The sequence below is a fragment of the Ambystoma mexicanum genome, chromosome 9, assembly GCF_040938575.1.
Source record: "Ambystoma mexicanum isolate Mex_15411 chromosome 9, UKY_AmexF1_1, whole genome shotgun sequence".
Classification (NCBI taxonomy): domain Eukaryota; kingdom Metazoa; phylum Chordata; class Amphibia; order Caudata; family Ambystomatidae; genus Ambystoma; species Ambystoma mexicanum.
Window position 1 is genome coordinate 464416207 of NC_090931.1, and position 12993 is coordinate 464429199.

Genomic DNA, 12993 nt, shown 5'->3' on the forward strand with positions numbered 1-12993 from the left:
TACGAGTTGTGCTCGTGGGTCTCACTCTGCCAGCCAGGTCCGACCTGGTGGGCAGTGCGGCACCCGCAAGCACAACTCGTGGATGCACCTGCACCATTATAAAAGGTGCCGGTGCATCCAAGCTCCCCATTCCCATTCAGCCTTATAGGGATGGGGAGTCCCTTATTGCCGGCACCCGCGAATGGAGGAGTACTGGGTCCGCCGACCTCGGCATGACCCGGTAATTGCCCATTCGCGGGTGCCGGTGAAATCACAAGCCCAGCGGCAGCCGTGCCTTTGTTACAGGCTCGGCTACCGCCAGACCCCTAATGAGGGCCATTGACTTCATTATTCGACCTGTAGTACTCCCTGAGCTGGTTACTGGCAAAATCCTATCATTAGATTTGGAAGGCCTACTATTGTCTCCAAAAAGGATTGTAGTGCTGCGTACTGACCCCCAGGGGTGTCAATGGTGCACTGTGTTATGCATTGATCCCAATGTGCCCCTAAGAGAATTGTTCAATGAAGAACCTTTTGAGGATGGCAATAACGATGGAGAAATGATCTTTGAGATTTGCATATCCTATGAATTCATGGTGCAATACAGGAAGGTGCAGAGTCCCTTAATGTCTGTTGTTACAACATTCCCATTCAGCCAGGCCGATTTACAATACCTCCCCACACATTTATGGACAACAAACCCACATGATGTAAGGATATAAAAGAGGTGACACCTGTAAAAATCACACAGTTGGAGAATGATCCAGGATTTCCACCCCCTTAATGACGTAGTAGAGAAGGATTTTCCACTTCTCCCAAAGCCTGCGTCCATTTTGTGCAGCAGCCACAAAGAGACAACTAATTTCTCTGTTGTGGATTTGAAGAATTCCTTATTCTCAGTTCCTGTGCATCCAGACTCACAATACCTCACAGCCTTTACACTGGGTGGGAAGCGCTATGAACACACTTGTTTTCCCCAGGGGTACTGCGAGACCCCTTGCATTTTTAACAGGATATTACATGAAGACTTAGGGAACATCCAAGAACCCAGCACGATAATTCAATATGTAGATGACCTACTGGTCTGCAGTGACAGTGAGCAAAGCTGTCGAAGGGACTCTATTAATTGCATTACTGCAGTTGTTAGCAAGAAAAGGATACAAAGTAGACAAGGCAAACCTCCAGTACTGCCAACTGGAGTTTCTCTAGCTGGGACAACTCATATCTAAAGATGGAAAAAGAATAATCCCTGACCGGGCAGCAACAGTGCATGCCACTTCTAAACCACTTACAGTAAAAGACATGCAAACATTGCTGGGGTTGTGCAATTATTGCAGAGCATGGATCTTAGATTTTGCAGCATACACAAGACCACTCCTACAGGGCCTCAAGGAAGCACAAAAAGAGAACAACAAAATAGAGTGGACCCCAACGACCTAAAAAAAGTTATCTCAACAGTACCTGTCCTTGCCACCCCAGATTATGCACAGGAGGCTTACATTTTCTCACACTCGAATGGTACACTCATGACAGCAGTTCTCACCCAAAAGAGCCCAATGGGCCATAAACCACTGGCCTATTACAGTGGCAAAGAAAAATAAAGGGGTAAACCTGCGTTATAGTCCCTGATCCTTCAGGTATTATGCAGCACAAAACTATATATTGGATCAGTAGAACGGGTTGACTCTGGCACAGTAAGAATATATCACATTTTATTTCAAATACTTCATTACAAAAAACATATATATTTATAAATTCTTAAGTACTTTTAAAAATTGAACAATTCATATCCTCATACATATCCCACACACACTCACCAATCTATCTAAAAAGACATGTTATACCCCACATTCAATATTTTGCAGAGCATCCACTCTATTACTGTATTTCATTAATATGTTCAACAATGACCCAGTCCATAATATCAGGTGTCATTATATGGCTGATATGATGTTTAACCAGATGTCTTGCTCGTAGACAAACGTCGACACGTGTTTTGGTCAGAGACCTTCTTCAGGACGTCGGGCAAGAAAACGGTGCTCCGCCCTATTTTAAACTTGTATGGGCCAGAATTCGATCTAAAAACAATGCAAAGCCAGAATGTCAACCCTATTTCTTTTAGAAGGTGACACATTAATGTCACATATAAGTCAAAATTAAACAGAGACAACCGTCTTACTCACCCCCAAGATGCAATTCTTAGGATCGTGACAAGAACAAAAAGGATTAATCCTCCACTGGCCTCGGTATCAATGTCGAGCCTGTGGAACCAACACACCACATAACAAAACATTTAGTACTCAATACATTGGCCAAACCAAGGTTTTTAACTGTATATATATCTCAACAATACAAATGATACAAAAACTTACATGTATCCAATGGTAAAGAACACTTTACACGGGACCTGCATGTTTGTGAAAGCAGGACGTACACTAATGTACTGGAGTCATTAAATCCTCGATGGACCCCAAGCAACTGTGAACAAAATCACATAAATCCAAATTATCACCCATAAATCACAAGTATTTCCTCCGTTCTCTAATAAAAATCATAAAAAGTGCTAACCCCATCTCTTCCCAACACTATACTACAGGTGCCGTCACCTTAAACATCATAGTCTGCTCGTGATATTCTCACTCGAGCAGACACGACATGAGTTCCGCATTTTTAACAATGCGTATACCGTGCCACAGTCACCGCAATCGTACCTATTAAAGTTTCACATATACATTCATCTCTTACCTTGGTCTAATCGATCAAAAACCACGACCAAACAATCCACTCCTCCGGACGGCGTTCGACTCACATGTAACCACCGACTATAACGAAAGCGATGGACATAAACAGGGGACAATCCAAAACCCTGAATAGTAAACACAAAAAAGGGACTGGATCCACCAAAACGCTGTCTTAGCCATTTAGAGTGGAAAAACGGACACGATCAAACGTGTGTCTATGCAAGTAAACACGTCTTCCCTCAATAGGTTACTGGAATACGCGCATCCGCCAAATGCAAGCAGAGAACCACACCCTGGTTCTCCATAACAAATACTGTTCACGGTTCCACCACAATGTTTAGACAAAAGTAAACCGACAAAATTAATGTACAACAACATTTTTTGAACGATACATCAAAAATCCTAGTAGAAAATCCTAAAGTGATACATAAGGGGTCTGGCGTACCATGCCTAATTCCCTGGTGCATTTTAGCCTGATTTTAGGAACTGGGTGCTTTGTTAGAGTCTTCTACCAACTCACACCTATTACATGAATATATCTATATCTAGGTCCTACAGTGGACCTCTCCACCATTCGAAATATACCCATACCATTGGCACAGATGTACAAATTTCTTCAGAGCCCATCTTTTTATATCTATAAAAGTGTATATCACGTTCTGTGGGCTTTATATTTTAAGCTTCATACAAACAGTTTTGAAAAATAAGTTAGAACGACAAGTTGGAGAAAACAAATTTAAAAAGCCAACGATTGAAAAACTAACATCCAGTACCATTATTTTGCAGCAGCTGTAACAAAATGTAATTTATGCGGCATGGATTAGACTCAGTATTATTCATATGGTACCTGGACATATATTGGCTGTCTTAAACATACACTATTCATTGTAAACAATATATATATAAGTTGAAAACAGCATATTAGTTTCTAGTGACAAGAGTGTTCCACTCAACTGAGACATTCAATCCTTCCTGAACAGTATTCAGAGTGTGGATCCATTTTTGTTCTGTACGGTGTAAAATTGTACTGATGTCCCCCCCTCTCATATTACTCTTAATATGTTGGAGTACGAACCATCTTATGTCTGTGTCTTTATGTTTCATTTTCAAAAAGTGATCAACAAGCGGTTTATCTGCCACTCCATTTCTAATACAGCTCCTATGTTCAGATATCCGCTGTCGTACTTCGCGTGTGGTCTTACCAACATAAAGGAGTTGACAGGGACAGCTAATAATATAGATCACATTTTTGGTCAAGCAATTAGTGTGGCAATTCATCTTCCACACTCTTTGGCCAAATTGGAATTCCTTTTTGGTTACTGTTAAAGGGCATGCTACACATTTGCCACACTTATAGTGGCCAATTATGGGAGGCAAACCCCATTGTCTATTGATGGTAGTGACCCTCTTTGGTTCCCTGTATGTGTGCACTAGTCTCTGTCTTAGGTTCTGGTTACGTTTAAATGCGTACATCGGTTTCTGTGATAATGACCCTGGGTGCTTTACAAGGTTCCAGTGTTTATTAATAATTCTCTTTACATCAGCACTCACTGGGTTAAAGGTGGTAACACACACTAAACGTTCATTGTTCTTTCTTTCTCTCTGGGTCAGACAAATTTCTCGATTTGTATTTTCCGCTCTTTTTAGTTGGTCTTTTACCAACCTTCTAGGGTAGCCCCTCTTCTGTAGCCTTTCTTTTAGTTGTTCTGCATGGATCTTGAAATCATCTTTTTCGGAGCAGTTTCTTTTGATACGTAAGAACTGACCATAAGGTAGGTTCTGTCGTAAGCTAGCTGGATGGAAACTGTTAAAGTGCAGAAGGGTATTCTTGTCCGTGGGTTTTCTGAACAAGGTGGTCGTAAGGTGATTCCCAGTTTTTTTTATCAGAAGATCCAGGAAACTAACCTGTAGATAACTATATTCAATTGTGAATTTTATGTCTATATCACATTGATTCAACCATGTATGAAATTCCTTTAGAGATGTGACTGTCCCTTTCCATATTAAAAACACATCATCGATATATCGATGCCATGTGTTTAAGTAGCCGCTCAAAGTAGGGTGACTAGTCAGTAGATTGTGTTGCCCCAAAATAAACTTCTCTTCATAGTCAGCCATATATAGATTGGCGACATCGGGAGCAAAAGTAGCACCCATACTCACCCCTCTCTCTTGTTTGTAAAGTTGTTTTTTAAACAAGAAAAAATTTTCAGTCATGGCCAACCTAATACATTCCTGTACAAACTCGGTAGGAGGCAAATGCGGTCTCCTTCTTTTGTTCAAAAACTGACCCAGAACAAATAGACAAATTTGCTGTGGGATTGCCGTGTAAAGCGACTCAACGTCCATGGTCACCAAAATATCTCCCTCTTCAATTTGGATGTCTTTCATGATATTAATCATATGGGTAGAGTCTTTTACATACGACGGCATTGCCTGCACAAATGGCTTCAGAAACACCTCCGCATATACTGAAAGTGGCTCCAATAGGGAGTCAATCGCTGATACAATAGGTCTTCCAGGAGGTTTAGTCAAATTTTTTATGAATTTTGGGTAGTGTGTAGAATGCTGCCTTCTTAGATCCAGTTTTATTAAGAAACTGTCCTTCTTCCACACTAATCCATCGTTCATTTATTGCATGATTGGTTAGGCTTTTTATTTCTTCTTGAAGTCTCGTCGTAGGGTCCCTATCTAATTTTTTATAGGAATTTGTGTCTTCTAGTAATCGTATACACTCTGCTTCATACAAGTCTGTATCAAGTATAACAATCCCACCCCCCTTATCGGCGGGTTTTATAGTGATTGATTCATCACTGCATAGTCTATTTAGGCTTTGTCTTTCATCTTTTGTTAAGTTATCTGGTTTATGGTTCTTGACTCTTATAGCATCTAATACTTCACGCGTCACTATATTCTCAAAAGCCAAAATCTCAGGTGGCACAGTATGAGGGGGTGGAGTGAAGCTAGATCTTATTTTGAGCCCACTGATGTTCGGTACCATATCTGATGGCGATCCCTTTGTACGTCCTGCTTTCACAAACGTGCAGGTCCCGTGTAAAGTGTTCTTTACCATTGGATACATGTAAGTTTTTGTATCATTTGTATTGTTGAGATATATATACAGTTAAAAACCTTGGTTTGGCCAATGTATTGAGTACTAAATGTTTTGTTATGTGGTGTGTTGGTTCCACAGGCTCGACATTGATACCGAGGCCAGTGGAGGATTAATCCTTTTTGTTCTTGTCACGATCCTAAGAATTGCATCTTGGGGGTGAGTAAGACGGTTGTCTCTATTTAATTTTGACTTATATGTGACATTAATGTGTCACCTTCTAAAAGAAATAGGGTTGACATTCTGGCTTTGCATTGTTTTTAGATCGAATTCTGGCCCATACAAGTTTAAAATAGGGCGGAGCACCGTTTTCTTGCCCGACGTCCTGAAGAAGGTCTCTGACCGAAACAGGTGTCGACGTTTGTCTACGAGCAAGACATCTGGTTAAACATCATATCAGCCATATAATGACACCTGATATTATGGACTGGGTCATTGTTGAACATATTAATGAACTACAGTAATAGAGTAGATGCTCTGCAAAATATTGAATGTGGGGTATAACATGTCTTTTTAGATAGATTGGTGAGTGTGTGTGGGATATGTATGAGGATATGAATTGTTCAATTTTTAAAAGTACTTAAGAATTTATAAATATATATGTTTTTTGTAATGAAGTATTTGAAATAAAATGTGATATATTCTTACTGTGCCAGAGTCAACCCGTTCTACTGATCCAATATATAGTTTTGTGCTGCATAATACCTGAAGGATCAGGGACTATAACGCAGGTTTACCCCTTTATTTTTCTTTTCGGTATAGTACAGCCCGTGGCTGCAGGGGCACACACTTAGGCAGTGTGAGAAAGTTTTTTACTTCCGATAATGGAGAATGTAAACATTTTCTCGTTTACAGACGACCACTATAAAAAAATGTTAGAGGCACCTATTGCCCCTTTTGGAGAAGGTCTAATAAGAGACAAAGTGGTTGGTAAAAACGAAATCGAAAAAATTCTACAGAAAATGAAAAAACTAACTCGGACCGACTTGCACGGTCAGTTTATGATGCAATATCTAAAGGCCGGGATCATTCCAGAGGGTCTGCAGGTTAAAAATATCCCCAGGATCTTTATCGATAACCCGAAATTTCAAAAAAATTTCAGTGGGGTGGGGAACAAGTGCTCTAGGGATTGGATTATGTTGATTATTGAAACAGCCCAGGAAGAAACAAAGAAACAAGGGGATGAACTGGAAATTTTGGAAAAAGCTTTCTTAGAAAGCATAACGGTAAAGGATGCCAAAAAACAACTGGAAGGTTTAGAAGTAGAAATTAAAAAATTTAAAGATCTGAACCTGGAAAGAAAAATTAATAAATTGAGAAAAGATGTTTCAAATTATAATGAGGAGAAAACTTACCCTTATTTAAGAAAAGGTTTCTTCACTGATCCCCCAGTAGGGGGCTATAACTATCGAAGAAATAATCGGTATTCCAACTTTTCCAACACCTCAGGATCTTCCAGTGGGTCGGACCAATCTTCCAATGAGCAACCCAATATACCTATGGGCACTGACATCAGAGGAAGGGGCCAGAACCAACAGCGGGTTTTTTTCCGAGGGGGACAGCGAGGAAGGCCCAGACAGCAACAACCCCAATATGGGCAGGGACAAGGCGTGAGAACCAGACAGTGGTACTCCAACCAATAGCACGAGGAACTATTGACCAAATGCCCATTTTTAATTTATCACAATATACCTTAGAAAAATCGGATCTTGACCTATTGTCTAAGGGGCTCTCCTATGTTCCAACTACGAGAGCAGATGTTTTTAATATGGAACTAGAGCTACACAGATTCTTCAGAAATGTACGATTAAACCACTTTTTTGAGGTTTATTTACCTGATCATCCACATGAAAAGGGATCGCCATCAGATATGGTACCGAACATCAGTGGGCTCAAAATGAGATCTAGCTTCACTCCACCCCCTCATACTGTGCCACCTGAGATTTTGGCTTTTGAGAATATAGTGACGCGTGAAGTATTAGATGCTATAAGAGTCAAGAACCATAAACCAGATAACTTAACAAAAGATGAAAGACAAAGCCTAAATAGACTATGCAGTGATGAATCAATCACTATAAAACCCGCCGATAAGGGGGGTGGGATTGTTATACTTGATACAGACTTCTATGAAGCAGAGTGTATACGATTACTAGAAGACACAAATTCCTATAAAAAATTAGATAGGGACCCTACGACGAGACTTCAAGAAGAAATAAAAAGCCTAACCAATCATGCAATAAATGAACGATGGATTAGTGTGGAAGAAGGACAGTTTCTTAATAAAACTGGATCTAAGAAGGCAGCATTCTACACACTACCCAAAATTCATAAAAATTCTACTAAACCTCCTGGAAGACGTATTGTATCAGCGATTGACACCCTATTGGAGCCACTTTCAGTATATGCGGAGGTGTTTCTAAAGCCATTTGTGCAGGCAATGCCATCGTATGTAAAAGACTCTACCCATATGATTAATATCATGAAAGACATCCAAATTGAAGAGGGAGATATTTTGGTGACCATGGACGTTGAGTCGCTTTACACGGCAATCCCACAGCAAGATTGTCTATTTGTTCTGGGTCAGTTTTTGAACAAAAGAAGGAGACCGCATTTGCCTCCTACCGAGTTTGTACAGGAATGTATTAGGTTGGCCATGACTGAAAATGTTTTCTTGTTTAAAAAACAACTTTACAAACAAGAGAGAGGAGTGAGTATGGGTGTTACTTTTGCTCCCGATGTCGCCAATCTATATATGGCTGACTATGAAGAGAAGTTTATTTTGGGGCAACACAATCTACTGACTAGTCACCCTACTTTGAGCAGCTACTTAAACACATGGCATCGATATATCGATGATGTGTTTTTAATATGGAAAGGGACAGTCACATCTCTAAAGGAATTTCATACATGGTTGAATCAATGTGATATACACATAAAATTCACAATTGAATATAGTTATCTACAGGTTAGTTTCCTGGATCTTCTGATCAAAAAAACTGGGAATCACCTTACGACCACCTTGTTCAGAAAACCCACGGACAAGAATACCCTTCTGCACTTTAACAGTTTCCATCCAGCTAGCTTACGACAGAACCTACCTTATGGTCAGTTCTTACGTATCAAAAGAAACTGCTCCGAAAAAGATGATTTCAAGATCCATGCAGAACAACTAAAAGAAAGGCTACAGAAGAGGGGCTACCCTAGAAGGTTGGTAAAAGACCAACTAAAAAGAGCGGAAAATACAAATCGAGAAATTTGTCTGACCCAGAGAGAAAGAAAGAACAATGAACGTTTAGTGCGTGTTACCACCTTTAACCCAGTGAGTGCTGATGTAAAGAGAATTATTAATAAACACTGGAACCTTGTAAAGCACCCAGGGTCATTATCACAGAAACCGATGTACGCATTTAAACGTAACCAGAACCTAAGACAGAGACTAGTGCACACATACAGGGAACCAAAGAGGGTCACTACCATCAATAGACAATGGGGTTTGCCTCCCATAATTGGCCACTATAAGTGTGGCAAATGTGTAGCATGCCCTTTAACAGTAACCAAAAAGGAATTCCAATTTGGCCAAAGAGTGTGGAAGATGAATTGCCACACTAATTGCTTGACCAAAAATGTGATCTATATTATTAGCTGTCCCTGTCAACTCCTTTATGTTGGTAAGACCACACGCGAAGTACGACAGCGGATATCTGAACATAGGAGCTGTATTAGAAATGGAGTGGCAGATAAACCGCTTGTTGATCACTTTTTGAAAATGAAACATAAAGACACAGACATAAGATGGTTCGTACTCCAACATATTAAGAGTAATATGAGAGGGGGGGACATCAGTACAATTTTACACCGTACAGAACAAAAATGGATCCACACTCTGAATACTGTTCAGGAAGGATTGAATGTCTCAGTTGAGTGGAACACTCTTGTCACTAGAAACTAATATGCTGTTTTCAACTTATATATATATTGTTTACAATGAATAGTGTATGTTTAAGACAGCCAATATATGTCCAGGTACCATATGAATAATACTGAGTCTAATCCATGCCGCATAAATTACATTTTGTTACAGCTGCTGCACAATAATGGTACTGGATGTTAGTTTTTCAATCGTGGTCTTTTGAAATTTGTTTTCTCCAACTTGTCGTTCTAACTTATTTTTCAAAACTGTTTGTATGAAGCTTAAAATATAAAGCCCACAGAACGTGATATACACTTTTATAGATATAAAAAGATGGGCTCTGAAGAAATTTGTACATCTGTGCCAATGGTATGGGTATATTTCGAATGGTGGAGAAGTCCACTGTAGGACCTAGATATAGATATATTCATGTAATAGGTGTGAGTTGGTAAAAGACTCTAACAAAGCACCCAGTTCCTAAAATCAGGCTAAAATGCACCAGGGAATTAGGCATGGTACGCCAGACCCCTTATGTATCACTTTAGGATTTTCTACTAGGATTTTTGATGTATCGTTCAAAAAATGTTGTTGTACATTAATTTTGTCGGTTTAGTTTTGTCTAAACATTGTGGTGGAACCGTGAACAGTATTTGTTATGGAGAACCAGGGTGTGGTTCTCTGCTTGCATTTGGCGGATGCGCGTATTCCAGTAACCTATTGAGGGAAGACGTGTTTACTTGCATAGACAAACGTTTGATCGTGTCCGTTTTTCCACTCTAAATGGCTAAGACAGCGTTTTGGTGGATCCAGTCCCTTTTTTGTGTTTACTATTGAGGGTTTTGGATTGTCCCCTGTTTATGTCCATCGCTTTCGTTATAGTCGGTGGTTACATGTGAGTCGAACGCCGTCCGGAGGAGTGGATTGTTTGGTCGTGGTTTTTGATCGATTAGACCAAGGTAAGAGATGAATGTATATGTGAAACTTTAATAGGTACGATTGCGGTGACTGTGGCACGGTATACGCATTGTTAAAAATGCGGAACTCATGTTGTGTCTGCTCGAGTGAGAATATCACGAGCAGACTATGATGTTTAAGGTGACGGCACCTGTAGTATAGTGTTGGGAAGAGATGGGGTTAGCACTTTGGTGATTTTTATTAGAGAACGGAGGAAATACTTGTGATTTATGGGTGATAATTTGGATTTATGTGATTTTGTTCACAGTTGCTTGGGGTCCATCGAGGATTTAATGACTCCAGTACATTAGTGTACTTCCTGCTTTCACAAACGTGCAGGTCCCGTGTAAAGTGTTCTTTACCATTGGATACATGTAAGTTTTTGTATCATTTGTATTGTTGAGATATATATACAGTTAAAAACCTTGGTTTGGCCAATGTATTGAGTACTAAATGTTTTGTTATGTGGTGTGTTGGTTCCACAGGCTCGACATTGATACCGAGGCCAGTGGAGGATTAATCCTTTTTGTTCTTGTCACGATCCTAAGAATTGCATCTTGGGGGTGAGTAAGACGGTTGTCTCTATTTAATTTTGACTTATATGTGACATTAATGTGTCACCTTCTAAAAGAAATAGGGTTGACATTCTGGCTTTGCATTGTTTTTAGATCGAATTCTGGCCCATACAAGTTTAAAATAGGGCGGAGCACCGTTTTCTTGCCCGACGTCCTGAAGAAGGTCTCTGACCGAAACACGTGTCGACGTTTATCTACGAGCAAGACATCTGGTTAAACATCATATCAGCCATATAATGACACCTGATATTATGGACTGGGTCATTGTTGAACATATTAATGAAATACAGTAATAGAGTGGATGCTCTGCAAAATATTGAATGTGGGGTATAACATGTCTTTTTAGATAGATTGGTGAGTGTGTGTGGGATATGTATGAGGATATGAATTGTTCAATTTTTAAAAGTACTTAAGAATTTATAAATATATATGTTTTTTGTAATGAAGTATTTGAAATAAAATGTGATATATTCTTACTGTGCCAGAGTCAACCCGTTCTACTGATCCAATATATAGTTTTGTGCTATTACAGTGGCAGACTCGACTCAGTGATGCATGGACAGTTCACCTGCGAACAAGCTCATGCAGCTGTGGCTTTCGCAAATTGAAAAAAGCTCCACAATTGTCATGGGGTAATGTTGTATGTGGAACACTCGCGTTTTGCGATTTTGGATCACTCAAAGTCCACATTCACCACACAGAGAGGATCAGCTTATGACATCATATTGTCTAGCCCCCACATCCATGTTGTAAGGTGCAAGACAGTAAACCCAGCCACGTTCCTCACACAACCATGCACCGCCGAAGATTTGCAACAGCATGACTGTGCATCTTATGAAGGGGAAGATGATGATATACCCAAAGCCAAAGACAGCCACCTAGACGATGAAGAAATCCTCTTCATTGACAGGTCAGCATCAATTGATCAGGAAGCAGGGGAAAGGCATGTTGGGGCAGCAGTGGTTCGCCTAGAGGAGGGAGAATATGAGACATTGGTAATGAGGAGACTACCCACACATTATTCGACACAGGCAGCCAAACTGGTAGCTCTCATAGATGCTTCTAAGGGATGCTATGCAACATCTATTCTGCCTATATCACCACCATGGTACATGCAGGTCTGTCACGCCGGAGAAGGAGGGCATTCAGAAGAGCAGATGGCTCACCAGTACAGCATGCGGCCCTGCTCAACACATTAATTTCTGTCCTTGCAGAACACTCTGTGGTGGTGGTCATTAAATGCGCAGCACATGCACTCAACACTGACAAAATCTTTCTGGGAAATGCACCCGCCAATGTGGGAGCGAAAGCTGCAGCAAATCTCCCACTGCCCATATCTGCTGAGTACGTTGTAACCACAGAAATAGCAAGAACAGATAAAGAAGCATACACAGCTCTCCCTATCATACAGGTAATTGGGCTGCAGCGTAGAGCACTCCCAGAAGGACACGATGTATGGCTCAAATGTGGGTGCGTGCAATCACCCACAGACCTCTTATGGAGACAAAAGTGTACAGGAAAAGTAGTGATGCTAGTAGAGTTATTACACACAGCATTTGAGCAGTTGCATTACCCGTATCATAGGTATAAACAACACATTGCAGCCGACATTCAAGAAGAATGGTTTATCCCCAATTTGCAGGACACCTCTTAACTATAGTTGTTCAATGTGCCACTTGCCAAGTATTTAGTACAGGAATAACCCTCAGAACATTGCGAGGA